The 8,258-nt window shown below is 37.1% G+C and overlaps 1 pseudogene; it reads right to left on the reverse strand.

Annotated features, from left to right (window-relative positions):
* Positions 1–3,655: 3,655 nt before the first annotated feature.
* On the reverse strand, positions 3,656–7,727 carry LOC131328624 (clathrin light chain 1-like; annotated as a pseudogene).
* Positions 7,728–8,258: the final 531 nt, after the last annotated feature.

Below are 8,258 nucleotides of genomic sequence, written 5' to 3' on the forward strand. Positions count from 1 at the left end.
TTTGCCGGTAAAACCCACAACGCAAGACTAAGTTAGGCTTAAGGATGGAATTCGAAAAGAAAGTATATTTTTTCCTAATTGGAATAAGATTGTTGAATATTGACATTTTAGTTTTTGTGTATCTAACTGTTCTTAGAGTTGATCCGTTGAGACAATTCAAACAATTAATTTGTTTTGATAGTTTATGAAATTCCTACCTTTCTAAGGGGAGAATTTTTCATAAGTCTACTATACCACTTTCCAAACCCACTAAGTCCATTTCTAAATTCTATAACCTCCTAAGTCCACTAACCTATTAATAAGGATATAATAATCTTGATTAGTCTAATATACCCCCTGTTTTGAAAAAAAAAATTGCCCCATTATTTCCTCAATTTCAAACATATCCATTTATCCATTTAATCCCCTTATAAAGCCCCGGCCCATTCCCCCCTGCCCCCCTCCCCCTTTCCAGATGATCCAGCCCATTCCCCGTCCCTGCCGATTACTCACTGCCGCTGGTTCACTCCTCGCCTGCTCGCCGCGGTGCACTCCTCCTCCTCCTCCTCCTCTCCGCCCTTCGTCGCCATCCATGGTCGTTACCACCATGGCCGAGTTCCCGCCCTCCATCACCGCTACCACCGTCGCCGACACCTTCATCATCATATATCTGTTCAAAACATCAGGTGCCCTTCCAAATCATAACAAATAACTCGATCTTCATCACCTTGTGTCCCTCGGTATGGTTCTTTACATTTGAAGGGTTTATACACCAGTAAAAGCATAAGAATCATTCTCTACCTTTCTTTATCCTTTTCTGTGAAGGGTTATATATTCAGATCTGTTAAGGTTTTGTTTTTTTATACGTTTGTTTAGCTGTTATTGGGTACCATATATGGTTATATGTTCAGATATGTTAGGGTTTTGTTTTTTGTACTTTTGATTAGCTGCTGTTGGGTAACATATATGGTTATATATATAGTTATACATGGTTATGGTTGTATATTTATGCATATATAAATATATGGTTATATATTCAAGTCTATAAACGGTAGTCCAATTGCACTAAAACTGTTTTTTTGGATGCTTTTGAATGTTTTTTGTACTTTTTTTTGTTGCTGTTAAGAAACATATATGGTTATATATTCAGGCCTATATGGTTAACATATATGGTTAATTTAGTGTTTTAATTGCGAGTATATATGGTTATATCAAACTCTGATCACTATATGTTCTACTTTATTGAATTGGTCCGCGCAGCGGCCTTACTGACTTATTATTTGTACAGTTGTTCAAAGGGTGAAGAGTATTAAGTTACATGTGAAGTCGACTGTGAAGAAGGCAACGGTGACAAAGGGAAGTTACGAGATCTCTTCTTCTTTTTCCCATTTTTTTTAGAGTTAAAAAGGACAGAATCTCATGTATAACGTTATAGGTTATATGTTTATTTTTTGTCACACTTATTACGTTTTTTTGTGTGTATTTATTTATATGGCAAAATAATACATATAAGGTTCTTTGTTTGTTTTTGCATTGTAAACATATATAAAATTATTTATATACGGTTATCAGAAGCAAGTCAATGAAGCCGCTGCGCGGACCAATTCAATAAAGTAGATATATGTGAGTTTCGGTGCTGTGAAACTTCAAAAAAATAGAACATATAACATTATATGAAAGCTGCTGACTTGTGTACCTCCCAACAAAAAAAGAACATATATTGTTACTCGAAGCAAGTCATTGAGGCCGCTGCGCAGACTAATTCAATAAAGTAAAAATATAATGTTATATGGGAGTTTATGTGCAGCGAAACTCCAAAACAAATATAGAACATATACCATTTTATGTTAATATATGTACGTTCAGATGTAAACGTGGAATGTTATATATTCTTGTATTATAATTAAAAAGAGATTTCAAAAACTCATATAACGTTAAATGTGAGCCGATGAATGAGTATATAACGTAAAATGTAAGTATCACACGTTAAATGAGAACTGATGAACGAGTATATAACGTTATATATGTACAATTACGTTATATACAGTATATCAGAAAAGGAGAATCTTTTGTTGCTTTATTCCAACGTAACTGTTGGGATTTCAAACGTAGAACGTATAATGGGCTAAAAATATGGGATTTGAATGGAAAGGGTAATCTTCTCTCTCTCTCTCTCTCTCTCTCTCTCTCTCTCTCTCTCGCGTTTGAACTCTGTTTCCCTTCTGGATATGGGAACAACGTGAATATGAGAGATTTTATAGGAGTGAGATATGGGAGATTTTATAGGAGTGAGATATATCAGATTAACAGTTTTTAAAGGTAAGGGTATTTTGGTCCTGAATTAATTCCTTTTTTAATTGAATTGGACTTAAGGCCTCACCAAAACCTAATTAGTGGACTAGAGGGGTTATGAAATTTAGAAGTGGATTTATTGGGTTACAAATATGCTATAGTGGACTTCCCAACAATTTTTTATTAAGGTATTGCGCTGAAGGTGCGTCTGTTTGTAAAAAGTTATATGTAGACTAGTCAAACCTTAGGCTACGTCTTGCAAACTTATACATTTGAAACTTATTTTGGAATTTTTATTTTTCGTAACTTTTTATTTAGCTTTTCGACATAATTTTTGGAGTTAATTGTTCGTCTCGACAAGACAAATCGAAAAAGTACTAAAAAAATAGGGGCAGATGTTGAAAAAATTCAAATAATACGGCACTTTAGACAAGTAAGACGTACAGCTATTTTCATCTTTAGTGAACTTTTTTTTGCTTTTGGTCATAATTTTGTACTTTTTAGATGGCACTCATCAAGACGGTTGATTAATCCAAAAAATATCACGAAATCTAACAAAAATGAATAAAACAGATAAAATGAAGAAATAAGTTAAATTTATAAGAATGCAACCTAGTTTTGTTGATACCCCCAACAACTGCGTGTACATAATTCTTTGATCTTTCAATGTTAAAATTTGCATAGAGAATTGGTGCATCGGTAGTTACTTGCCAATCAGGGTCTTAGGCCGGCCCTGTTCTGTTAAGGTTCTCGACCCTGTTCAGTTTAAGTTTTTGAGAGTAATGTGTGAAAGGAGATAGATGGAGAAAATTTATTGGACACTGTGTCTAGGGGTTTTGACTTTGAGACCCCAAAACGAACAATGCCAAGTTTTAAGTACTTATTTTTTGCTTTACGAGACAAGTAATTCTTTCATAATAAATCACCTTTAATTAAAAAAATAAGTACTTATTTGAAAAATTAATAATTATTTTCCTTAACGGAACGGGGCCTTAGTAAGATTTTAGTTTAGGGAATTGCGCTAGAGGAAAATTTATTGAGTTGGACATGCAAATTCGGTTAATTTATCTGTGTAGTGGTTTGGTCTGGAATCTAATGAATTTGAGAACAGTTTGGCAATCATGAGGCACAGAAACAAAATTGGCAAAAAAAAACTTGGAACAATAACCAGTTTTAAATCAAAAGAATGCCTACACGATAACGCATTAGAGTCTAAAAAGAAAAAAAGAACTACATGCCAATATGCCATGATCCTAAAAATATGGCTTCTCTTATTTCCTATGCCAAGTGGTATGAAGCTTAGAGTGGTAAAAGGTATTCCAATAACGCTTCCCAAAAAAAAAAAAACAGCAAGAGAAAATAATCAATTAGCAGCAAATTACCATCTGTGTGTCGCTATGTAGTTGCCACCGGTTCAGAGTCTGTAACTCCCCCCAGCTGCAGCAAGAACCTCTGGTTCGGTTGTAACCGGGACACCATTGGTATCATTAGCATCTTTAACGAGCGAAACAGGTTTCCTGAAAACAACAGGTGAAACAGGCTTACCGGCAGAAACATCACCACTAGCAGCCGCTGCTATGGCCACATCTTTCCCATCCTTGGCATCATCCTTTCCTTCCTTGGCTTCTGCTCTAGGGGCAGCCTCATTTTTTTCATCCTTCGCATCTTTCCCTTTTTCTTTTCCTTCTTCCGTATCCTGCCCTGTTTCTTTTCCTTCTTTCTTCCCTGTTTATTTTCCTTCTTTCGCATCCTTACCATCCTTAGCAGGTGGAGGAGGAGGTAACATGTGAGGTGGAGAGTTTTGTTTAAGCTTCCCAATAAGCTGTCGCATTCGAGTAAGATCCGTGGGTTTCCCGGGCTTTGGGCCTTGGATGACCATAACCGAAGGCTTATTTTCATTGTCCTTTCTCCGCCCCCCTCTTCTCAATCTTGGAAACCTCTCGAGGAATGATCTCTGCTATTGCCTTCCAATACTGTTTGTTGGCTTCTTTGTGAAGTTTCTCTTGGTTTGCCAAATACAGCTGACCCGGAAGACAATGCTAAAGAGTTAAGAAACACTAACTACGCAAGAGAGGAGAGTAGGAAAACAGATTTCTGTCAGTTATACCTTTTCTTTTTCTCTGTTATGAGCCTTGTTTGGTCTCGCAGTTGAGCTTCCTTTTCTCATAGAAAGCTCGTTTATACTCCTCGGCTTCATTAATGATCTGGATCCTCATCTCCTTTTCCCTCTGCTCCTTTTCCTCAAGATAAATGGCATTTTGCCTGCAAAAATTAATTCTGGTGAGAAGAAATTAACTATATAAAGCAAGCAACAACGCAGCCAATAACTTCTTATTGAGGAAAATTTATGATAATAACGGGAAGACAAATTTATCAATTTGTCCTTCAAGTTTTGTTCAAGATTCATCTTTAATGTGAAGTATCAGTTATACTTGAAATTTTGAAGCATCTAAAATCACGACACTCCCATATTATCACCTTTACGTCACCAGATTTAAACTAATTTCAACTCAGGTAAAATTAGCTCAAATGAAAGTTCAAGGGCATGCAATGACTTGCTTATGAAAATTCAAGGGCTCAAATAGAAGCACAAAAATTGGGAACGACATTGAAAAATTAAGCCATGTTCTAGGGACGACACAAACAACATCCACTACATAACAGCACGCACAAAGAAAACCATGCATCACCACCAATAAAACTACAAGAACAAAGAGACCATCCGGTCAGAAAATGGTGGAGGCAGTGAAAATAGGTCATTCTCCGTAGAATCTTAAGAATTTGAAACAAACTCGGTGCTTTTATAATGAAGACCAGCATCCACTAGCAAAACGAATAGCAGATTTACCTAATTTACAATTTCTTAGACTGTGGAATGATACAGCATGGTACACCAAAAAGAAGTTCGACAACTCACATAACAATAGTTTTGAAGCTGTACAAATACAAATAGAAGTCTACCAATGCAGGGGCAGTCATATTTCCTACAAAGCATGCCAGTGACTCAGTGGGACTAACACACGCGTTTCATGTAGCCACCATCAATACCCAAGCTTCTGATCCTTTCTTGCATGGAAGAAATGCATGGTAATTAACATTGCACCTTCAAAGAAATGTATGCTGCGTCAATGTTCCTAATTGTCTTCTGTTGACAAGGAATTCCATAGAGGGAATCCATGTGTGATGAAACCTTTGGAGAGTTCTGTTCATCAATAATGGTTAGCCATTAAGCTGTGTGACATAAAATTCTAAGAAAAATTGCTTGGCTTTATGAATTGACATGTGTATCAACTCAGTTAAAGCTACATTTAAGCAGGCCCCTTTGCTCATATATCTTTGCTTCTTGACTTCTATGACAGCCCATTATCTCTTTTTTCTTTTATAGTAACTACGACAGCACATTACAAAAGTTCAATTCTAAAACATTAACTTCCGTCCTTTGAATTGAGCCACTGACCCTTAGTTGCAAGGAGCTTCTAAAGTGGTGCAACTCCCACCTTGGGAGCCCGTTTGTGTGCTCTCAATTAAGGAGCTTGATAGGAGCCCGCTCCCATTGAGATGGGAACTCGCTTCTAAAGAAGATGGGAGCTTTTGTATGATCTTTTGGTGTAGAAAAACAAGGGTTTATCACTTGGCTTTCTTAATTAGTCTTGGATGAATTCTTATATCCAGCCCAAGTCATGATATCTTAAGCATTTGCTAAACGAACTTAAACTTGAGTAGATTTGTTCGTTTAGCAGCCCTATCAAGGTTTTGAATTCCATATCCCGTGCCATATTGACCGGTATGTACCAGTATTGTATATCTAAATCCAGTATCCTACACCGCTAATTTCGTTTCGGCTCAAATACCGTTCGGTAGCTGCGATACTTGTCAATACTGGTCAATACAAGATAGTGCGGTATTGAAAACCTGAAGCCCTATAGTACACAACATCTGTCGATACAAGCCATACAACCCAAAGAAGCCAAAAAGAATCTCATCTCAGATACAATATTAAAACAAAAAGTCCAGATACACAATAATTCAAACACAACACCACCCCTCATATAAATAGGACCAGCCATGAGAATTAAGAGGCCTAAAGTGAATTTTAGAATGAGGCCTCGGTTCTTTTAACCAAAAAAAATTCAATATTGGTGACCAATATGAAGTAAAAAAAATTAAACATGATATTTTGGCATTAGAAAAATATAACTCAAACATAGCGAAGTACCGCTTAACATTTTTTCTAACTGATCATATTGTTAACTTTAATTGTACTTTTTTTCAACAACATTATAAATATTTTTTTCTACCTTAAGCCTTATTCTCCTAAGCTTTTTAGGGCTTTTTTTGTTTTGTTCTTATTTGAATTTTCTTTCACGTTTGTTAGTTTTGTGCCAAATTTTTACCGAATAGGTATAATCCACAAAAGTTTGACATAAAACTAACAAACGTGAAAAAATTTGAATAACAACATAAGAAAAAGCCCCAAAAAGCTTAGGAGAACAAGGCCTGAATTTTGGTTTATTTTTATTCAATAGTATTTTTGTTTTGTGAATTTGAAATTAAATAAAAACTTATCAAAACATTTATGGTGTGCAAAATTTTTTACCTTGGTCGGAGTAACATCTACAACCCACTACTAAAGCATAACTTATTTTTAACACAAGAGGTCGAAGAGTCATTATCTATCCAACATGGAAATGAGGAAAAATTAGTTTGCCCAAAGAAAACTGCTTGGAGTCGAACCAGTGACGCACGAGACAAACCAACATGCACGCACCAATGCTGCCAAAGCTGAACATGGTGTTATATGAATAATGAGGCCCTAATTTTTGCTTAAATTTTGGAAGCCTAAAGCGTCTGTATCTCGGGTTTCACTTCAGGGCCGGTCTTGCACATACATGTGGGGTCCACACGTGCTAGTTAGTGGTGATATTAAAATCTCACCGACACGACTCGGGAAAAGCGAAACCTTCCTCCCACATCTCGACGGGGTCCGGAAGCAACGGACCATCCGAAGGGTCGCGACGTGGCATGGATTTCGTCTCCTTTTGTGTATGTATATCATCATCTCGAAGGAGTCCATTTTCATAACCACGCCCTTTACATTTTCAATGTCAATGACAATAAAGGGTGTGAATTTCCGACGTACCCAAAAAAAAAAGGTGGCCGCTATTCGCAGCCCAGTTCTTGCTACTCGCAGTCAATTGCTATCTACAAACTACCACCTTATAAGGAATTGCTACTTACAACCAAGAAATTATCCTTGAACTCCCCTTTTTACCCTTCTGTACAAAAAAACATACAGCCCTGAAGAAGGAACAAAAACATACAGCCCAGATCCGTTCCTTCTTCTCAATACGACGTTCCCTTTTCAAACCTAGGTTTTATTTCTCCTGTCCACAGCTCCATAGTCTGTTCTGTTCCTTCTCTCCAGTCCACAGCTCCAACTCCAACTCCCACCCCATTACCGCCACCACCAACTCCCACCCCACAGCCCCGTCTCTCTCTCTCTCTCGCGCGCTCTCTCTCCCTCCTCCTCCCCCCCTTGCGTTTCTTCTTCTCCTTTTGCCCCGTTTCTTCTTCTCCTCCACAGCCACCAACACCACTCTCACCACACCACAATAACAGTACAACTTTGAGGCGAAGGAGGTGTGAGAAGAAAGCACAACACGCCGGCATCACCAACTATTTCGAAGTTAAACATCGGTAAAATTTTGAATTTTGTTATTACGCGGGTTTTTTTTTCCCTGATTTTTGTTTGAATTTTTTTTGAGAAACCCACAGTGAGTACGCTACTATTTCGTATATTTCAGATTTGATCGAACATTAGAGTCCGATTGTTTTCCACAGTTTCGGGTATTAAAGTCTGATTGTTTGCCCCTTATTCGGATTTTAATATCTGAAATTCATTGTATTTAAAATTCATTCGGATTTTAATTTCCGAATAGCCCCCTAGTTGAATATTATAAAAGTTGAATTGTTAGGTCATTTAGAAT

The sequence above is a fragment of the Rhododendron vialii genome, chromosome 6a (genome assembly GCF_030253575.1).
Source record: "Rhododendron vialii isolate Sample 1 chromosome 6a, ASM3025357v1".
Classification (NCBI taxonomy): domain Eukaryota; kingdom Viridiplantae; phylum Streptophyta; class Magnoliopsida; order Ericales; family Ericaceae; genus Rhododendron; species Rhododendron vialii.